General features: G+C 44.9%; 1 protein-coding gene across 3 annotated transcripts in view; it reads left to right on the top strand.

Moving 5' to 3' along the window:
• Lrrc8c (leucine rich repeat containing 8 VRAC subunit C) overlaps positions 1–22,288 on the top strand; it is a 77,564-nt gene that overhangs the window by 22,596 nt on the left and 32,680 nt on the right. Inside the window, exons 2-3 of one of the 3 annotated variants that reach the window (XM_075942474.1) lie at positions 1,351–1,426; positions 11,027–11,128. The exons of 1 other annotated variant lie outside the window; for it this stretch is intronic. The gene's annotated coding sequence lies outside the window, so the exon portion shown is untranslated. The remainder of the gene's footprint in view (positions 1–1,350; positions 1,427–11,026; positions 11,129–22,288) is intronic. One more of the 3 variants, XM_075942473.1, reaches the window with a different exon arrangement.

Genomic DNA, 22,288 nt, shown 5'->3' with positions numbered 1-22,288 from the left:
AACCACTCCTGGGGAGCACAGATTTAGCTTCCAGAAAAGTGGTCTTCAGGGGACATACCAGTCCTATAAAGCATAGCTGAGTCCATCCGGCTCTGCTGATGACACCTCTTAGACCCCAAAGGTGCAGCTCCGCTCTCAAATTGTGTTCTCAAAGTGGTCTAACCACCCGAAAAATATGGAGTGGGGTTGGCCCTTGTTGTCTGCCTGACAGTTTGAGACGTGTGTAGTGTGTTATGCGTGGTATGTTCACACCACTACCTGCTTGTGTCCCCCTTCTTTTGCCTGTGAACTCCTTCTACCTGTTCCTCTATTGGCCTCACCACTAGAGAAAATGACAGTCTTGCCTTCAGCATCCTTGGAAAGGGATGGATCATTCATCCATGGTGACAAGAAAGGGCATAGTCTTTTGCAGGTGTCCGTTGCTGCTGTGTGTGTGGTTGCAGTGACGATGTCATATGCAGAAGGCAGCATGTCATGACCCTGGCTCATCTGTTGTCCCATCATCTGTCATGTTTCTTGGGCCTTGAGGGGCAGTACTGTCGATGTCCTATTAGGAACGCTCATCAGTCTCTAATTCACAGCACTTGGCCCAGACAATCTGCCTTAGCTGTCGCCCTCTGTAAACGGGGGCACATGAGTTACTTTATGGGGATAGACGTAACGTATTGAGGAGGCAGTTGAACAGCATGGCCTTTTAGGGAAATGGCGGTAATGTGTTCTCTGCGCATGGACCCTCATTCCTAAGGAACTCTTCAGTTGATATTATTGTTGGTTTGGGCTACGGAAGCTTCTTGGAAACTTTGGGCCTTGAATGTTCCAGAGATACACCATGCTGAGTAAGCACCAGGAGGCACAGAAACTAGAGACCCCAGACTGCTCATTTGCTGCCTCTGGATGGGGGCAGACTGATGTTCATGGGGTTTGACTGGCACATATGGATTAGAGGTGGATGATTTGAACACTTTGACTCAACTTGAGGCAGAGGGAAATTCCACAGTGTAAATGTTTGAAAGAAGACCCTACCAATTGGCTGTTCTTACAGGTACTTTCCGTGAGCAGCTGGTAAAGGGGCACAAACAGTAAGTGTTCCAGAAGATTCTAAAATAGAGGCTTCGATTTTCTTAAATCAATATTGGTAACTGTTACATTTAAAGACACTTGTTACATTTATTGCCAACACTTTTTTTTTCCTAGTGGCGCATCATTTGAAGAGGTTGAAAACTACCCATTAAAGCCCTACTGCAAGCCTAGATCTTCCTGAATAATGCTTACATTGTAACTACTATACAGAACAGAGCCTGTTGAGCAAAATGGAGTAGAGATGACGTACATTTGTTTTTATTTCTTTAGATGAATGTGGCTGCTTATGACTAAACTTAGAATTCTGGAACTGCAGATGCTCAGTGGAGTAACATACACATATAAGGTAATACCAGGAGTATATTTTAATCAGTTTCACTGTTGACATAGATTGTTCTAAATGAAGGGCTTCTTACAAGTCTTCATGTACAAAACAACTGTACTTAGTTCAGAGAAAGCAGAATTTTCACACATTGCCCTTGAGCCTCTGGATTCAATGTTGTTCATGTAGTAGTTGGTACCCGAAAGCCTGTCACGTCTTTTAAGGGGTATCTTCAGTAATCAACCGCCATTGTGTCTGGGAAGATACTTATATGATCATAGTTTGCTTCTTCAAAATTTGCTGATGGGTTTCCATTTTAATATCAGAGAAGAAAATTAGACCTAAATGGAGCAATGCCTATTAATGTATATTGTAATATTGTAAGCCATTATTAGCTTTTTGGGTTTTGGTGATAGTGAGTTGTTCTTTTGAGTCGTCCCTCAGTATTCCAGCCGGGCCTCGAACACAGCGCTTAGCTAAGGATGACCTTGAATTTATGATCTTCCTACCTCCACACTCTGGGATTACAGGTTTGGGCCAACCACACCCAGTTTAGGAAGTGCTGGTCTGGATCCCAGAGTTTTCTACATGCTAGGCAAGCACTCTACTAGCTGAGACACGCCCTCAAGAATATTTTATAAGTCAAAACAATATTTTGGGGGAGGCAATAAGGTATACCAGTGGTGCCGAAAAGCAAGTATCTCTTTAGGGCCGGCCCCTCAGGAATGTAGTGTATACCCGTGGTCGTCTTTACATTCCCTCAGCTAGAGGTTTTTAGTTGAAATATACCATGCTTCCATAAAAACCCCGCATCCAGGCAGAACTATAATAGACACCTTACATGAGGAGAGCATGAAGCCTGAGAACACAGGTTTTCCTTGATGGCCTTGGCTGCCCTGTCGTTTGGCTTAACCAGCATTTCTGGTAAGGGACTTGTTTTGAGTCTCGGGATTCGTTCGCTCTGAGGTTTTATGTTTCCGCCAGACCTCTTCCTGTTGACATTCTCACTGAATCAGAGTCGCTTGTGTGGCATCATAAGCAAGATTAAGTACAGTATCTGAGGCCACTCTACGGCTCTGATATATTAATTAATCTATTTGGGTGTGTTTGCTTGGAAACCTGGAAGGGAGCCTGTTTTAAAATACGTTTTGTTTTTAGAATGTCATCTGAAAAGAACCAGTTAGTTCTTTGTCTTGTGAAGGTTTTCAAATAGTCTTTCTGCTTTTTTCAACATGTCAATCTCTGTGGCATTTTATTTAGGAGCGGCAAGGGTGGCAGGGTCACCGTGACTTAAAAACACACATCCCTGTCCTTATTCTAAGAAAGATTCTTCCAAGTGCCATCCAGTTTAATATTGAGCTCATCCACGGGCAACATTGAGAAATCCTCATTTTTTCCCTAAAATGAAACAGTTGATTTGAAAACTAAACCTGTGTGCCGCTACTTCTTGTGTTACATGTTATGACAAATATTTAATATAAATATGCATATGGGCTGTCTGCTCACAGAATGGACTTGCTGAGTGGAGCAGAGTCTACCTTTACATTCTGTGATGTTATTAACCACCCAAGAGGCTAGAGAGATACAAGATTGAGAAACCAGTGAGAGAGGAAACAAAGTATCTCTGACATTTGTTAGCTCCTAGGAAATGCAAGGTAGCTACAGCATCCATCTTAGTAGACAGTACCCAATGCGCTAATAGAAGACCATGAGGGTGAACAGGATGAAATTATGCTCTGTGCTTATATGAAAATGTCACAGTGAAACTCATTCGGTACAATTAATAAATGTTCATTTAGCATCCCTTTTGAAGTGGGGCAGAATTAACAAGTGGGAGAAGAAAGAACAGCCTTTCTTGTTGATGAATTCCTGCCAGAGATCAGGAAGAAAAACAGTGTTATCTTTAGAGTATAACGTTCACAGTACCATAAACAGGCTCCCTGGGTGACGTTCAGGACCGTACTTAGCTGTCACATCCAGGCAAAATGGGTAACTCTCTAAAATCTTCATTTCTCCCAAACACATAGGCTTGTAGGACCTCGAGCCTTGGGATAGTGAGGAGTTAAACATGCAGCCCACATGAAATGCCTGCTCCTTCCAGGTGCACTGGAAGCCGTAGTTTGTGTCCCAGAGTTCTCCGTTATGCATAGAGGGAGCTTTGTTAAGACCAGTATTGTTAGTTTCCAATTATCAAGCAAACAGAGATCCCATCAGTACTACAGCTTTTATGTTCAGAGCACTGTCCACATTCAGAAGGTATTTGAGAAGGCCAAACCATGGGTGCACACATACAGTTCTGTCATATAAACCGTTATTCCCAGACAACTAGCAGGAGTACCCGAGTGAGCACTCAGTCTTTGCCCTTAGCGTTCACAGTGTGGGCGGAGAGGTAGATGCAGATATAAAAAACCCAAGCACTGAAGGAGAGACCAAAGCAGGTAGGAAAGTCTTGGTCTTGGGTTGTATGTGGAAACACTCAGCCGTGGACTTTCAAAGTAGGGTTATGGCCCAAGCTCTGGCCCAAGCTCCCTTCAGTATTACTTAGGCAGCCTGCTTTTCCCCAAGGCCGAGTGCGTGGGGGAGTCTGTCCATCCTGATGTCGTGTGAAGGAAAATATGCGCTAAAGACAGGGTATTAAAACACAAGGACTGGCCAGGCACAGTGGCATTGCCTTTAATCCCAGCACTTGGAAGGCAGAGGTAAGGGGTCTTTTGTTCAAGGCCAACCTTGTTTACCTGGCAAGTTCCAGACCAGCCAGAGCTACACAGGGAGACCTGTCTCAAAATAAATGAATAAAGTACAGGGACTAAGGCTGTAACTCTGAGGTATAGCATGTGTTTAGCATGTTCAAGGACTTCTTCAGTTCCCTAGCAATCGATCAATCACGAGTACTAAGGCAAGAAAACTACCTTTGTGAGGGCAGCTGTAGCTCTGGCTATCTGTCTCCAGACCTTATCGGATGTGTTTCTTTACTTTTTAAGATGTTTCTAGGAAAATAGGTCCCAATCTAGGACTGCATAAAAATACCTCATGCCTGGGTCCCACACCTGGGACTCTAGTCTTGACTCGTTCAGGAATTGAGGTCTTAAAGGCTTTCTGAACGGCCCTGCTGTGTGGCCAAAGTTGAGGGATCCCCACACCTGCTTGGGTTTTATTTCTCCCAGGATTTTGCAGTAAATCCTTCAAATGCTAGCACAGCTAGGATTAGCAATAGGTTCTCCACGGGGCAGTGCCCAGCACACACTTACACAGATGTACTCAATCATAAAACACTGTTCGTGTTTCAGAAGTGACTCCCAAAGGATCCGAACTCCCTAGCAGGGCACCAGAAGCCTTTTCTATACAGTACCCATCTTCCATGTTATCATGGGATAGCCAACCCATAGACTTTTGGTAGATTCCTTTTTATTGTTTGTCTTGAGAAAGTGTTTCATTATGTAGCCCTGGCTGGCCTGGCTCAAACTCAAAAAGCATTTGTACTTGGTCCTGGAATGTACTCTTATCTGCTCTCAACCTCCTGAGTGCTGGGATTAAAGGCAGGACTACCGCGCCTGGCTGCCGTTCTAACTGGGACAGGGTGTATTCTCACTATAGTATTGACCTGCAGTTCTGATGCCGAGTAACTGAGCATTTTCCATAGGTTTATTGTTCGTTCTGTCTTTTGGAAACTGTTCATTCATTTCATTAGTCCATTTATTGGTCTGGTTGTTTGATTTCTTGTTTAGCTTTTTTGTGTTCTTTATATATTCTAGATACTAATCTGTCAGATGTATAAGCAAAGATTTTCTCATTCTATGGACTTCTTCAGTTGACTGTTTCTTTTAGTTTGATGAGGTCCCGTTTACCTGGGGTCCAATTGAGAGGCCCTTGCCTACGCCTGTAACTTGCAGTGTTTTCCTGACTTTTTCTCTAACAGTCTCTGAGTTTTGTTCTAGAATCTGTCATGCATGAGCTTAACCACCAGTCCTTCCTAAATTTCTCCTTTGACAGATGGGATCCTGGTGCCATGCAGCGCTTCAAAGCTTTGTATTTGCATGCGCTGGAGTGTACATATGCACTACTAGGCCTTTGATGTGTCTGTTAGCCATCCGTATCCCCTTACTTGCTTTCTCTTCCGTGGCATTTCTACACGCTATTTCTGCTTCTTGAACTGTTTGATTAATGTGTGACTCAGGTAGAGGCTGTTCTGAATGCTTGGCACAAAAATAACTTCCAAATTAAGCATTAAAAGAAATCCCTGATTTAGTGGGAATTCAAGTTAGAGAGGACAGAAAAGGAAACATATTCACACACACACACACCCATATGACACACATGCATTCAACTTTGATAACTGTTGTGGAAGGGGAGAGGAAGTGTGGACTGTGAGGTTTAGTGTTAAATCAGCTTTGCAGTGTTATTGTCCAAACAAGAGGTAGTGATGGCAGACACCATCATGGTGCTGACAAAGGGGCCTAAAAGGTGGTTGAGATCTGGGTCAGATTCAATAAGCGCTGAAGCGGGTGAGAGGCAGAACCTTACAGACTCCAGAGAAAGGAATTCCGGGTGGGGGTGTGTCAGGGACGAAGGTCCCGAGACAGGGACGGGTAAGGAATGTTTAGGAACGTCTAGAAAGGCCGGTGTGGCTAGAGCAGATAAAATGAGCAGGCCAGAGCTCGCTAGCAGAAGACAGGAGTGTAGGATTTTTGTGCAGCTGTTGACCTTTCTCCTGAGTGAGACGGAGAGTTGTCGGAGGGTTTGGCTCACAGGAAAAACCCGGTATTTTAAGAGTGTGGTGGTTTGAAAGAAAATGGTCCCTAAAGGGCGTGGCATTATTAGGTGTGGCTGTGCTGAAGTGAATGTGGTCTTGTTGGAAGAAGTGTGTCGCTGGGTAGGCAGGCTTTGAGGTCTCATATATGCCCAAGCCACACCCAATGAGACAGACCACTTCCTGTTGCCTGCAAGATGTAGAACTTTCAGCTACCTCTCTAGCTCCATGTCGGCCTGCACACTGCCATGTCCCACCATGATCATAATGGATTGAACCTCTGAACTGTAAGCTGCTTCCTCAGTTAAATGTTTCCCTTGTAAGAGTTGCCGTGGTCACGGTGTCTCTTCACAGCAATAGAAACCCTGACTCAGAAAGTTTCCTTCCGGCTGCTCAGGGGAGAGCAATCTACGGTAGAATCAGGGAAATCGATTAAGGGGCTTCTGCGGTCATCCAGTCACACCGTTACCGTGAATGGAGATTGGTCAGAAACAGAGACTCAGGGTGTAGACCAGGGGTTCAGGGCTTCTGTGGAATGTATTACCAAAGGTGGAGATGGGGAAGGTAGTATGTAAATGGTTAGTGCATATATATATATATATATATATATATATATATATATATATATATACACACACACACATATATATTATTTTCTCACATTCCTCTTTAAGATAGCAGCCTTCCACACTCTGGTGAGGAACCCACCCATTGCGTCATCAGTGTGAGCCTGCTCCTGTGTCACCCCCATGAAGTTGTCGTACTCCTTTCCGCTGTCCCTGTTCATTGCTGGCCATGTACCTTTCCAAGAGCGCCTCTTGCCTTACCCCTCCCCTTCCTTCCCCCCCACCCGCTCCTTGAAGAAGACAAAAGGTTTTGTGTTTTTAGATTTCCACTCACACGCACACGTCTTGATGGCCTCTCACACACCTGTGCTGTCGTTCAACGCCTTGGCAAAGCGCAGTGTCCTGAGAAACACTAATCAGTGCGGAGGAGCTCATGGTTCTCTTCTCAAAACCAAGTCCACCTAACTAAATTCTGGAGTCAAATGAATGTTTCTTGTATGCGTGTTTTGTGGAGATTTATTTGTTTTCATTTTATGTTTGACTGCCTGGTGTCCACAGAGGACATCAAATCCTCTGGATCTGGACTTCCATGCAGGTGGTTGTGAGACTGTGGGGGGGGGGGTCCTCTGCAAGAGCAGCAAGGTGCTGAGGACTGACCTTCTCTGCAGCTCTTCTGCTCTGCATTTCTGACCACCAAGAGAATTTCCAGTCGTGTGTACACTGGTTTTCACTCATTCTTTCTGTGATTGTCTGCTGAGGGCGTGGATGTGCCAGAGGCCATGCTGGGCATTAGAAGGAGGGAGGCCCCTGATCCCTAAGGAGTTTACCTCGCATAGAGGAGACAGACCAAACACACAACACAGGTGGGGACGATCATGCTGTGAAGTGAGCGTGACGATGGGAGGGTTTGGAGGGTCGGAATCACATGCTGCTGTCCAAGGGTCAGCACTAATGTGTGTGTGCGCGCGCACATGTGCACACGTGAGGCATATGCATATGTTCTTCTGGGGGTTTGGAAGGTTGGAATCACGTGTTGCTGTCCAAGGGTCAGCACTAGTGTGTGTGTGTGTGTGTGTGTGTGTGTGTGTGTGTGTGTGTGTGTGTGTGCGCGCGCGTGCGTGTGCACACGTGAGGCATATGCATATGTTCTTCTGGGGGTTTGGAAGGTTGGAATCACGTGTTGCTGTCCAAGGGTCAGCACTAGTGTGTGTGTATGCAATGTGCACACATGTGTGGCATATGTTTTTATGGTTTGTACATATGAATGTAGAAGTATGCATGCATGTGCATGTAGAAACCACAGGTTGATGTTGGGTGTTTTTCTCGGCTGTTCTTTCTTCTTTGAGAAAGGGTCTCTCACTGAACATGGAGCTCACCAATGCTGTGACCCTGGCTGGCCCACAAACCCCAGAGCGTCTGTCTGTTTCCCAGCTCCCCAGGCTGGAGTTGTCAGAGTGTACAGCTATGCCTGGCTTTCACGTGGTTGATCGGGATTGAAACTTAGGTCCTCATGCTTGTATAGCATGAGCCATTTTCCAGCCTCTAGCGTTCGTATTTTCAAGAGGGCCAGCTAAAAAAAATCTCCAAAAGTGGCATTCATGCAAAGACAAGAAGGAAGTTAGAGAAAATATTCGTGCCCATATCTGGAGCAAAATGTTCTTTGTTTCAGGAAGTCCTTAGACAGCTTTCCTGTCTGTATATGCCCTAAGTGGTTTTATCCTGTCCCCTGGTAACAGTTCATATGTCCTAATCACTCCTGAGTTTGTTCTGCTAGCCAAGACTTTTGGACTCTGTCTGGTGTATCCAACTGTTTACGAAGCCCCTCCACTTGGACACCTAACTTACATTGCCTTACCCAAGTCCCCATGGGCTCCTCTGCAGATGAGCTCTTCCTATAGACTAAGGCTTCTTTATTCCCTTCAATTTTACAAAAATGAGTAAGAACCTTGGACTTGTCTTGACTTTGCCAAACACCGTGTCAAACCCTTCAACTAGAGCCCAGGTTCTATATATTGGGACAAATTTAAGAGGGAAACTTGGAGCACCTGGATCTAAAAATTGAGTTCAGATAGAAATCTGAGCAATGATAGAGGCGCCTGCAGGGAAATAAATGTTTAATAAAATAATGGAAGCCAAAGCCAAGGGTGTGTGAGCCTGGGACTCCTACAAGTGTGACATCACCCTCAGAGAGGTCGGCTCTGTGCGTTGCTATGGCGGGATGGAGGCCATGCATTAGAAAGAGGTTTTCAGTACTCATGGAATATTATACATAAAATACACCTAAAGTGTTTCCTGCCTTTCGAAATATTTTAAGAAGAGCAGAAAGGGGCCAAAATAGTCATTATATTTTGTTTTAAGATTGAACCTTCAAACTAGTCTTCAAAAACCAACCATTTTTTGTGAGCGTATCTGCAATAAAGCAGAAACTTAGCTGAAACATGAAGGAAGCAAGATCCTGGTAATTTTCTTAGGGCGAGAGATGGTTAACAAGTAGCCAAAGCAAATTAATTTGCACAAGAACAATGAAGGGGAAGTAAGTAGTTGGTGTCTTTTTATTTTAATTTGGTGTAAGTTTCCCAGTATTCAATTCTCGGTACGGAAGGTTCTTGCTGTTTTGCCACACCGAGTTCCTGGAAGTCACATCCAGATCCCCCTATTAGGAGACTGTGTCTGGGAACCACATTCTCCACCCAAGGGTTTAGCTTCAAACAGAAGCGGTGAAACTGAGTGTAATGTATTAATGGAAGTGTTCCTGTAGCACTGTCTGTAAATCTCCGCTTTTCTAGCTCCCAGCGACTGACAGGTCGGTTCCATACTAGTGGCTGTGTGGACAGAAGCTGGGTCCTCAGAACCTCCACCAAGCTCTTCCCTTAGATAGCATCTCTCTGTGTATAGAGCCGAGGGCATTGTGTTCAGCTCACAAACATGATTACCACGAATACAATCCCGAGAGAGCTCACTTCCCGAATGAAACAATTCTACTTGTGACGTGTGATGAGCTTGGATGTTGGACTCCGACAGATTGGAGTTGGGGGTTTTGCTCTGCCGTTCACAGACTTTTCTAACGTTGGGGAAACTAACTTGTGTGTAGGTTTCATCTTCTGTAGAGCAAGCCAGTGCTCTCTGACAGACTTAACGTAGAGTAAAAAAGACAATGCTTGGCAGATACTGTGTTCGTGCCTGGCACATTATCAGTTGTCAGATCTGCCTTTCTTGTTTAACAAAAACGAGAAATTTTATTCGAAGGGTTTTGTTTGTATTTATTCTTACAATAGCCACAATATGGAAATAACCTATCAAGAGATGAATATATCATGTGTGTGTGTGTGAACCTGTTAGTTTAATTGAGGCTGCTTATGGGGCTGAGAGAAAAGGAATTTACGGGAGCAGGGACAGCTTACCAGTGGCTACACCATTGAAGAAAATGTCTTTCTCTCCTCCAGATACAGTTAGATCCTCAGAGAAGGGTGGGGCCCTGTGAGCTCTCTCTGGAAAAAAAAAGTGTCCACCAGCAATGGACTGCTTTTCAGCTTCCAAAAGTTAGTTCTTCAGTATGTGATGGCCTCGATAAGCCCTGAAAATGTCATGTTAAGAGAAACAGGTCAATCACACAGTGACATGCTGTGTTCTCCACCTGCTTGGCACATCTACACTAATCAGAGGGTTTCGAGCAGAAAGGATAAGTGGCGGCTACTGATCTCAGTGTCTTAGTTCCTTTTCTGTTGCTGTGGTAGGACACCGTGACCAAGGCAACTGACAGAAGCCAGTGTATTTGGTGGTTACAGTTTCAGAAGGGAAGTCCAGGGACAATATGCTGGAGATACAGTTGCGAGCTCACAGGAAGAAGAGGCATGCTGGGAATGGCTGTCTTCTGAAGCCTCAAAGGCCACCCCCATGACACCCCTTACAAAAAAAGCTACATGGCCTAACCCTTTCCAAACATTTTCACCAATTGGGGATCAAGCTTCAGACATAGGAGCCTATGGGAGCCATTCTCATTAAAACCACCACAAATAGATATAACATTTCAAGTAGAAAGATACACACATTTTGGAACCTGTTGCGAATTTTACAACTGTGGTTAGTGAAAATCACATTGTATATATAGGTAGTTTTTCTTGCTGAGAAGGTAGATCTTATTCTGAAGTTTTCTTACTTAAACGACATACAAGTTTTTCCGTTGTGAACTCCCTAGCATACCTGCCAAATCTAATCGTTGCCTCTGCTGCCAAATATTGAGCGCTAAGTACCTGCCTCGCTGCAATTAGTGCTTACCGTAATCGTCCCTCACACACTTTCTAACTCTTACAGAGGAAAAGAACTGTTCCAGTCAGCCTCGTGAGGGCGAAGAAGCAAAGGATTATTGGTCTACTCACCCGGTTCACACGTGGCAGAGTCAGGATTCTGACCCAGGTACTTCCACACGAGGGCCATCCTGCCGAGCCACTGTAATTCTAGAGTCTCACCTGACTCAGTGGAGCTGAGTAAGTTCTCTGCATGTCCAGGTCCCTGAGTTCTTTTGCCAGAACCAAAAGGAAAGTTAATAACGATAGTAATACTGCGGAACTACACGAACTGTGGTGATATTTTGTTTGTGCTTTAACAAATAAAGCTTGCCTAAGGATCAGAGTGTGAATGATCCACCAGTTAACCATAGAGGCCAGGCAGAGGTGGCACACACCTTTAATCCCGGCACTCGGGAAGCAGAGTTCAAGGCCACCCTGATTTACACGAGATTGATCCAGTCTAATAGAGAAACAGAACCAGGCAGTGGTGCTCGCACCATTAACCCCAGTGCTTGGGAGTCACGCACTAGAGGTGGAGACAGGAAGGGATATGGCTGGGCAGAGAGAGGAATATAAACTGGAGAAGACAGTAGCTCTCGGCATTCAGTCTGAGGATCTCGCCCCCCTGGTTCTGAGGATTTCGTGGAGGTAAGAACTCTAGTGTGGCTGCTCGGCTTCTCTGATCTTTTGCTTTCACGCCCTAATATCTGACTCCAGGTTTTTATTATTAAATCGATTAGAATTCCCACTACAACTAATTGCCAGGGAGGTCTACCTACTGCCTTAGTAGCTGAGGACCTTGGTATAGATGAGACATAGAAAATATAACCCAGAATGGTGGCAGTATCAATCTTTCTGTTGCTGGGGTAAGACACCACGGCCAAGGCAACGTAGGGGGAAAAGGCTTTTGAGGGACGTGTTATGGATGGTGGGTAATGTGGCCACAGAGAAAGCAAATGCAAGCAGGGTGCCCAGCCCTGGTAACATACTTCCTCCTGAAAGGCTACACCTCCTGAATCTTCCCACACAACGCCACTAACAGGAGATCAAGTGTTCAGATACCGAGACCATGCAGGACATTTCTTATTTAAACCATCACTGGGGCTCTGGCCTTTATGTTTGTTTACTTAGGTCCCCCCCCCCCAATAAACCATTGCTTTAGAAAGAGTGCAGATTTGAAGAAACAGGAGTTGGTAGAAACAACACTTAGCATTTAAAACTGGTTAAGGTTTTAAAGGAAGTTTCCCTTGATCCCTGCAAGCCCTTGTGAGGGACGGAATTGGCAGTGGATCCGTCTGGTCTTCATTGCCAGGCTTCTCCCCCTTGGGAATTCTCTGTTTGATCGGTTTATGTGGGGTTTTTGCATGTTGCTATGGTAAACCTCATTCCGCATGTCAGAGACCTTCCTGCCGAGGAAGATTTTGTTAACGTTATAGCCTGCATTTTCATTTCCACATTTTATCTTGGTGTTACCGGGGCAACCAAAATGACTTCATTTTCTCTTTGAAGTTGAGGCCTGTGGGCTGCTGCTGCAGCTCCTGCTGACTCCCTTCACTCACAGGGGGTTATTTTGTTCTAGTTCAATTCCTGCAGCTCCTTCCCTTCTGCTTCCCTTCCTGCCACCATCAGGTTGGGCCCTGTTGGTACAGTGGTTAAATATTTCAGGGGAGTACACATCTCATTACTAACTAGAAGAAAGACCCTCTCATCAGAAAAAAATGCAAGTTTAAGTAACGATGGAAAGAAGTATTGAATATTCAGAAGACTATCGAGGCATCTCTCCTCCATGTCTGTCTAGTTCTCAGGATTTGGATAGCGAGTTGCAGGAGTTTTCCGGAGAAAACTCAGCTTGGAGAGTGCAGCCTCAGGTGACAAGCTCAGCTGAGAGAGTGCAGCCTCAGGTGGACAAGCGCTTAGATCAGTCCCCAGCCCTGTGTAAACTGGATGCAGCCCATGCACCTGAAGTATCAGTACTCTGGTGGTGGGCACAGGAAGGTCAGAAGTTCAAGGTCACCCTTGACTGTATAGCTAGCTAGAGTCCAGCCTTAGCTACTTAAACACTACCTCAAAAACAAAATCACCTAAGCAGAGTTTCCATGATAATCTGAGCCCCTGTACCTCCTCGGGGCTGGGAGAGATGAAGTTAAAGAAGCCCTGGTTTTCTCCTCCCCATCCCCAGTCCCACTTACTCCCAGGAATCCCCAGGGTGGCCTTGCTTGTATCCAATGCCTTGAATACAAATGAGCCAACCTATCTTTTCAACATCCCCATGGCTCCATGCAGGGGGCACTATTTATCCCGCAGTAACTTTTATGTCTATGTAACCATTTTCAGGCCCAGGGAGCAGTGATCTGTGTTCACTTTTGAGGGTGGGTCATCTGAATGGAGGAAACAGACAAACAAACATCTCCAGTTATTCCATCAACTGCCCTTTCTCTTGGCTCTGCGCCTGTTTTCCACCAACCAGAAAATCATCTGTTAAATTCCCCAGTTCCTCTTCAGAGCTCCAAAGGGCTCTCATCTCCAGAGTGTTTGACTTTTAAAAGTAACCTTTTTCTTCTTGTTTATGTCCTACTTTTTTTCTATGAAATTTTTGCTTTTAACCAAACTTCTCAGATTTTCCAACTATTTATTTATTTATTTATTTGTGAGACGGGGTCCCACCGTAGTCCTGGCTGGCCTCGAACTCACTAGATAGACAAGGCTGGATTTGATCTTAGAGATCTGCCTGCCTCTGTTTCCTAAATGCTGGAATTAAAGGCGTGCACCACCACCACCATCCCTCTGATTGATATTTTAAGCCTTTCAATTTAACAACTCTGTTATTGTATTGAGACAGGGTCTCCTGTAGCCCAGGCTGACTTAGAACTATCCTTGAATTCCCATCTTCTCCTCTGCCCGGAAGTGCTGTTGGTACGGACACACCTCACACACCGACATGCTTCCCATGCTAGTCCAAGGGTACAAGCCTTAAGCCAGCTCTGTTCCTTCCAGACACACTTTTCATCCAGCTGATGAAATGCAGATCAGAAACCAGCTGTAGATGCCAGCAAGCAGGCTGATATGTCATTGGCCTTATGAATCTTACTTTCTAGATCTTTCAACGACTTTTAAAAATACATCTGGCAAGGCCATAGACAGTTCTGAAATGGGTTTTTTAAGGAAAGCCTCATTTAGTTCTAATCCAAGATTTTTACTAATAATAGCACCTGGCAAATAACTCCTTTCTAAATAGTATACAGCTTTTCTGGGAAGGTGGCAGTGTGCCAGGAATGATGAGGGATGCCTGAAACCTCAGAGACTTGGTAGGCTGAGACAGGATGATGATCAGGCTATACCCTACCTGAGTACAGAGAGAGTTCGAGACCAGTCTGGGCAGCATGCAGATGGTCTGAAACATTTAGAAATTAAAGAAGGGCTGAGGATGGGGATTTGGCTCATTGGTAGAGTATCATGCATGCAGCCCTGGATTCGGTCCCCAGCACCGTATAAAGAGGGTACGCTGAACACACCTGTAACCCCAGCACTAGGGAGGTACAGAAAGAAGTAAGAGGTTCAGGTCACCCTTGGCCACTTGGGGGTGTCAAAGCTACTTGAGACCTATCTCAGACAAGCAAACGAATACCCAGCACCAGCCATGTGGCAGACAGCCTGCAGGTAGAAGAACCTTCAGAACCAGAGACCAGGAAAAGACCACCTACCCCTCATGCTGGTCTATGATCCGTCTTTAAGAGGCTGTTAGACGCCACCTAGTCTCAGTTCACTAGGGATCTCTGAATGGAGGTGAACTTGAAATGTACAGAGTGACCATTAAGTGGTTGGTGTCATGATGACATCACTGAAGTGTTTTAGCAAAAATCCCCAAGGAGTGAAAGCCTTCTTTTCCAACCCTAGCAGCATGTGGACAAGCAGAAATCCAAGCTCAGTTTCCAGCTGTCTGCTGTGTCATAATGTTCAGCCCAGCTGCGTTGGCTTTTTCCCTGGAGCCAAGCTGAGGTGGAGGAACGCGTTTCTGTTAGCGCACCCTCTCCAGCGGTCCATCAAGCGGGCTTCGCTGATCCTCGGCTTCGTATTATACATATTCCCAGATTCTTTTGCTCCTCTCATGCATTCTCTCTAATACCAGATGGGTTTTGGTTAGTCACTTTTTCCAATATGCATCTGTGTATTAATGCTTTTGGTTTTATTTATTGTAATATCAAGCTTTTAAAAGAGTAACATATTTTGTGCATATACCCAAAGATTGCTTAATCATACAACAAGAACATGTGCTCACTATGTTCATAGCGGCATTGTTTGTCATAGCCAGAACCTGGAAACAACCTAAATGTCGCTCGATCAAAGGATGGATAAGGAAAATGTGGTACATTTACACAACAGAGTACTACATAGCAGAAAAAAATGACATCGATGAATCTAGAAAACATCATTTTGAATGAGGTAACCCAGACCCAGAAAGACAAATATCATATGTACTCATTCGTAAGTGGCTTTTAGACCTAAAGCAAAGAAAAACCAGCCTACAATTCACAATCCCAGAGAACCTAGACAACAATGAGGTCCTTAAGAGAGACATACATCTAATGTACATGGGAAGTAGAAAAAGACAAAATCTCCTGAATAAATTGGGAGCATGGGGATCATGGAAGAGGGTTAAAAGGGGGGGGGGAGAGGAAGGGAGGAGAGCAGAGAAAAATGTAGAGCTCAATTAAATCAATTAAAAAAAGAAGAAAAAGAGTAACATATTGGAAGAATTTGCTGTTTACTACAAATTGCTTAATTGGGTGTGTGTATCCATGTGATTTCAACTTGCCACATGATACAATGATAATTTCTAAGCCCCTGCTGTTTTCTAGAAGATTCCAGAATAAGCAACATATAAATTTTATCTCGATTAAAATAAAATCAATCTTTAGAGCATTGGCACACCCAGTAACACTAATCAATACTGATTAGAAAGGAGAGCATTGTATTGCCAACTTTGTGGGAATCCTGATCGCGGTCCCCTTCCCTGAAAGAGCGTGTGGGTGGGAACTGGTACGCCGTCTGCTGTGTTCTCCTCTGTTCCCCGAGCCCCTAGCACAGGGCCAGGCATAATTCGCTCTCGTAGTTCATTCACAGCAAGCCAATTCATAATGAAAGTGAATCATGCTTGTGACAGGGAGTTGTCCCAGCAGCTCCTGCTCAAAATATACGACACACTTTTAGTAGCCCCAGAGGCCAGTGGCTACATAGAGATCCCAGAAGCATCATACAAAGGCAAGGCCTTGGTACATGCTTGTACACGTTTACAGAAGGAGAAGGCTGGAAAGGAAAGCCTTCTTTTCTCTGGTTAAGACAAAACTGCTAACTAGGAGCGATTTTCACTTCCTGCCATCACTACCCTTGGAATCATGGGAGATTCTAACTGAAGACTTTTCGTATAAGATAACTGAGCTATCCACTCACTGGAAACTTAGGAATGTATGAAAGATGCAAGGAGACGATTAATACAAAGGTTTATCTTGGGTCACAAGGTCAGCTTCACCATTAAGCTTCTTTTGAGTCAAAGTCTTTTATCCCAGGATGGCTTTGAGAGCCACATGTCTGTAAGAATCATTTAAACGTTAATAGCACTCTCTGGTTTTTATTGCTCACAGTCCAACCAAGGATGTGATGGCAGACTGAGCCCAGGAGAAATTCTATTTACATCCTTTGTTTAGAACTCAATAGGTTCTTTAAATCCTCGTCCACATCCTGTGACCTCATCAAAGAACTCCCGAGCAAGAACTTCAGCTAGAAGTTCCGGTTCTCCACTTGCTAGCTATCGTCCTTGATCAAGCATCTGGTTTCTCTTGGCTCGGGTTTCTCACCCTAAAACGATGGTATGAACGGGATGACCAAACTCCTGGGCCCTCTCAGTGCTAATTTGTAACGCACTTATTCCTCTTCTAACAAACTGTATTTCTATATCATCGTCCTCTGGTGGACTCTTCTAGGAATATGTTGTCATGTATACCTCGTAGTAAGACTTTAGCCAGAGTCACTTCCTCCCATGGAAGAAAGACAGACTGTGTATGTGATCGAGAAGGTGTGCTATTCATTCCTCCTCACCGCTAAAGGACAGTGTTTGCTTGGTGACTGATGCTTGTGGACCCTGATGGCTCCCTTTGATACAAATGCAGTCTGTGTGTGTAAAATCCTATGTGCCTTCTCCATACTGGCCTTCACTGTGCCCATGCCCTGGCCCTGCACAGAGGGAACTTCTGCCTGGGGTGGTACCCAGATGCATGTTGATTTTGCATGACTGTTCTAAAATTGATAACAATTTACCCCTCTTCCTCACTAAAATTACAAATATTCACTCTATTTTATGTGTGTGTCTGTGTGTGTATGGGATATTTCTATAGTACACACACACACATCGCGTGTATGGGTGAGTGCACTCCAAAATTTATGCAGAGTCCAGAGGAGGACACTGAATACCTTGTCCTGTGACTCTCTGCCTCATTCACTTGGAACAGAGTCTCTCCCTGACCCCAGTGATAGGCATACTCAGGTCCCTGTTCTTTCAAAACAAGAAAAATCCTATCCCACTGAGTTATCGCCCCAGGTTTGTTAACTTCATCAAATTTTGTCCTATATTCTCTAAGTACCATTTTCTACACATTTGTAATACATCTGTGAGCAGAATAGAACCAACAAGGAAAAAGAGTCACCTTTTTGAAACTTAGATTGTCACGTGAGGAAAGAAGCGGCTCAGTGAGAAACGGTGTTAAGCTTCCTTTTGACGGAGTAACTGTGGATATAAGAGAGAGAGTGAAGGGTGACTCAGATTGGGGACCTCGATCACTGGAAGGATGCGGCTGTTCTTTTGAGCTAGGAAGGCTACATATGAAGCAGGGCTTTGCCGTGAGGGTGGGAAGTAAGGGTTGACATGGATAGATTTTGGAAAACCAAGCTTGACTTACCTAGTGGGTAATGAGGTGTCAAATAGGTAGCTGGATATTTGCATGGAGGTGAAGAAACAGTGATGTAGTCACCCAGGGAGTGAAGGAGTTAGAAAGAAAGGAAATCACCAAAGACTTAGCAGTGGTCACTCAAAACACAAGGTCAGGGGAGGAGAGGGGATAGGAAATGGAACAGAATGGGAGAAACAGCAGGGGGTCAGAAGCAAACCACAGCTCACATCACATTCAAACTTCTTCTTGGGGGGTGTATTTGTAATAAGCTTACAAACTCTGTTTTCATGAAACTTCTCCATACATTCTTAGTTTGGGTTAAGTACCCACACATACACATAATTTTCCTTCACCTTCCTGTTCCCACAGTTAATGCAGAGACTCATAACTGGTCACAGCCCTGAGAATAAGTGACCGTGAACACTCAGCCATAGATGGGACATCTATATCAACCCCCCCCCCCACACACACACACACACATGCCTGAACATCCTGGGAAAACCATGGAAGTGGGGCAGAAAGATGCACGAGCCGGAGGATGGAGAAGAGTGTGTGAAACTCTGTCTCTTAGCTGCGACACTGCACAGACAGCCTGCAGGCAGTGGTCACCTGGACGTATGCAAGGCCAAGGCAGTTAAAATCCCAGCATGGACGGGTGGGGCTCATGTGGCGCCACCCTAGCTAAAAAGCTGTTGGCAGTTAGTGACTGGGAGGGAGAAGCACATTTTCTAGGGGATGTTGCCATTGGTGGGTTGTTCAAGCCCCAGTTTGGACTGAGAGGAGTGGAATATATTGAGGAGAGAGAGAGAGAGAGAGAGAGAGAGAATATGAGTGTAGGTTATAGATACAACCAATATATTTTGTATGTATTAATGAAAATTTCCAAGCATAATCGTGTAATTTAAGAAAATCAGGTTAAGAGATGGACAGTACATGGAGGTTTCTCCCCTGCTGTGTATGCTTACCTTGAACTCGGGATTGTGTGGCTGCTTTTTTATGCATTCTGTTATGGAGCCACTGATCTCTTGTTGACAAGAATCTACTCTTGTAGCTGGGCAGTGGTGGCGCACGCCTTTAATCCCAGCACTCGGGAGGCAGAGGCAGGCGGATCTCTGTGAGTTCGAGGCCAGCCTGGCCTACAAGAGCTGGTTCCAGGACAGGCTCCAAAACCACAGAGAAACCCTGTCTCGAAAACCAAAAAAAAAAAAAAAAAAAAAACTACTCTTGTTTCTCTGAATGGCCTATGGCTCTGCCCATTCAGGGTACAGTGCCATTTCATGACTGCCAGAAAGTCACAGAGGAAACAAAAGTGAGGCACACCCACCCAGTGATGTTGGCAGGCGGGATGGAATCTAAATGTTAGACTAAGTTTGACAGCCTTTGAGCTATGGTAAATAAATAGAGAAGAATATTAACTCCAGGCAAGAAAGTATCAGTGTTGTCTGGGATGCAGTTCTGTGCTGGTGAGCATACGCTGTGTTAGGAAATCGTTACACAATGCCAGCATTTCTGGTTTGTGAATGTCTGTGTACTGCGCATGTGTGCACAAGGTGGCCACGGAACAACCTCAGGTTTTATTCTGAGGTACTATCCACCTTGTAAAGTTAGATCTCACTGGTTTGGAGCCCCTCAAGTAGATGGAGCCACCTTCTTGTCTGTCTGTAGTTGCCTAAAACTGGGATTGAAAGCGACCTCACCACACTGGGCTTTTCTCATGGGTTCTGGGCATGGAATGCAGGTCCTTATGCTTTCAAGGCAAATACACAGACCGAGTTGTGGCCCCAGCCCCACTTACCAATGTTTTTTAATCAAAGGACTGAATGATATCTTCAAGCCGTGAGCATTGAGTGCAGTTAGAACAAGTGGCGTTTAAAACCTGTGCAGGCTGAGCATATCCTCAGCCACCAGACAGCACCCCAGCTTGCAATATAAGCAGACATAGACTGCAAAAATTTATGTTTCTAAAATTGGAGTATCTGACCCTTTTGAATTACTTAAAATATCTTACTTGGAGGAGTAGAGAGCTGGCCCAGGAAGGAAAGCACTTGCCTCATTTCTTAGAGTTTCTATTGCTGTGAAGAGGCACCATGACCACGGCAATTCCTACAAAGGAAAACATTTAATTGGGGATCACTTACAGTTTCAGAGGTTTAGTCCTTTATCATCATGGCGGGAAGCATGGCAATGTATAGACAGACATGGTGCTAGTGAAGGAACTGAGACTTCTACATCTTGACTCTCAGGCAACGGGAAGTTACTGTCTCACTGGATGTGGCTTGTGCATATATGAGACCTCAGCGCCCACCTCCACAGGGACACGCTTCGTCCAACAAGGCCACACCTCCTAATAGTGCTGCCCCTCTGGGACCATTGTCTTTGAGACCAGCACACCTCACAAGCTTGCTTTGGCTCCTTAGTTCACCTTTATTTCCCATGGTAAAGTGTGATACCTAGGAAACACCTCCGCCAAGCACTCAGGGAGTCTCACGTGCTGTGTGTTCCAGACCCTTGCCTTTTCGAGGAAAGCAGGGAGCCTCTGCCTTGGTAGCTCGTGGAACCCACTAGCCCAGACCTGTGAGACCAGCATTTTGTGATGCTAACCTGTCATTTGCCTTTGTTGCTGATGATGCAAAATGAGTAGTGTGTAAGGTACTTTTCATAAGTGGAGATCAAGGCCCCAGACTGGAGGGGGAGGAGGATGGTCCTCCTAGGTACACACTGACCAGCCTGTTTTTATCCTTAACTCAGTTTCCCATGTCCCTTGACTCAGTGTCACTGAATTCTCCCAGTCATGTCGGTGTCATCTGTGCCCATCCAACCACAAAGTCCCCAGGAACCTCTCATTTGCATCTTGCCCTTGTTCTCTCTGTAAGGTGTCTTCTCAGCTTTGCTCCTGTAGGTATGTACGCACATATGTCCATCAAGGAACTTTCTAGACCTGTAAAACAACTCAAAGTTAGCGTTGTGCCCTCTGTATAATAAAAGTTGGTTTGTTGTGTGGCATAGGTCTTTTGCCTGCAAGTATGTATATGCACTACATGTGTGCAGTGCCCTTGGAGACAGAAAAGGGCATCGGATCCCTTAGAGTTGGAGTTGCAGACCGTTGAGAGCTACCGTGTGGGTGCTGGAAACCTGTCTTCTAGAAGAGCGCCATGTTCCTAATTGCTGAGCCTGTCTCCCCAGCCCCATACTGAAACCATGTAAGATTGGCAGAACAACAACGAAGGTCCTGGGCCACCGTCCCATAAATGACAGTGTGGTTGTAAAGATGACCTTGGTGAAATACTCAGTCCATTGCCATTCATGCCGGTCAACCATCGGCCATCTCAGAAGTCTGTAACTAAGGAGATGCTAAAGTAAAACATGAGCTAGGTATAGTCCAGCCTGAAAACATTCCATATGTTCCTGTCGATAGCTGGCTTCCTCATGCTGGGCACCCATGGAGCCTCTGCCTTTCTCCAGCATTGATGAACTCAGTGGAGCTGGCTCTAACTGATTAGTTTAGCCTAAAGGAAGGAAGAATACTGCTTGCCTCCTTGGCTACACCAGCCTGTAGTCAGAGTTGCTGCCTGCTTGGCAATCATGCCTGGTGATCTGGGCAGCTGCTTGCCTGCAGGCAGGTCTCATGCCCCTTAAGTGACATTGCACTGTATCTAAAGCCAGCTGGTGCCTCTGCATCGGCCACAAAGGGCCTGTAGCTGGGTGAACATTACATTTCAGAAGAGAAAGATACAAAGTATACTCAATGGAGACAACAGGCCACCCTCTAGTCAAGCTTAAACCTTGCTACCTCCTTGGTTCTAGCCCCCTATGTATCAGCTGATGCCCATTTGATACTCTCTGGGCCCATAAGAAGCCCTTATAGTGAGACTCATTGCTACTTCCCTATTGTCCATGTTGTAACTAACTAGTCAAGGTCTCAGAAATAAATATCCACAGTTACATGAAAGCTATTAGCATAGTCCTTGTATTTCCGAACTCACATTTTTGTGAGGCTGTGTTCAGTCTCATGCATTTTAGCCCAAACAGCATGTCACAACACGCTGACATCAGACCCAGACCTGAGAATCCAGCTGGCATCTCTATTTAGATATTAGGGAAATTTGCAAAAGTGAAAAATACTTCCATCTGATGTTTTGGAACATTTGACTTTTCATAGTAATATATGTAGACATGTGATGAGGATTTTTTTTCCAATTCTTGAATTCATAGTCTTGTTGATTGACTTCCATGAGAAACATTCATTAATGTGCAACCAACACTTTTCATATTGTACTTTACTTTTTCATAAATGAATGCATGCTTTAAAAAAATTGTGGTTTTCACGTCTAATGTTCAATATTCAA

Source organism: Microtus pennsylvanicus, chromosome 12, assembly GCF_037038515.1.
Source record: "Microtus pennsylvanicus isolate mMicPen1 chromosome 12, mMicPen1.hap1, whole genome shotgun sequence".
NCBI lineage: Eukaryota > Metazoa > Chordata > Mammalia > Rodentia > Cricetidae > Microtus > Microtus pennsylvanicus.
This window is presented reverse-complemented; position numbering and strand designations above follow the sequence as displayed.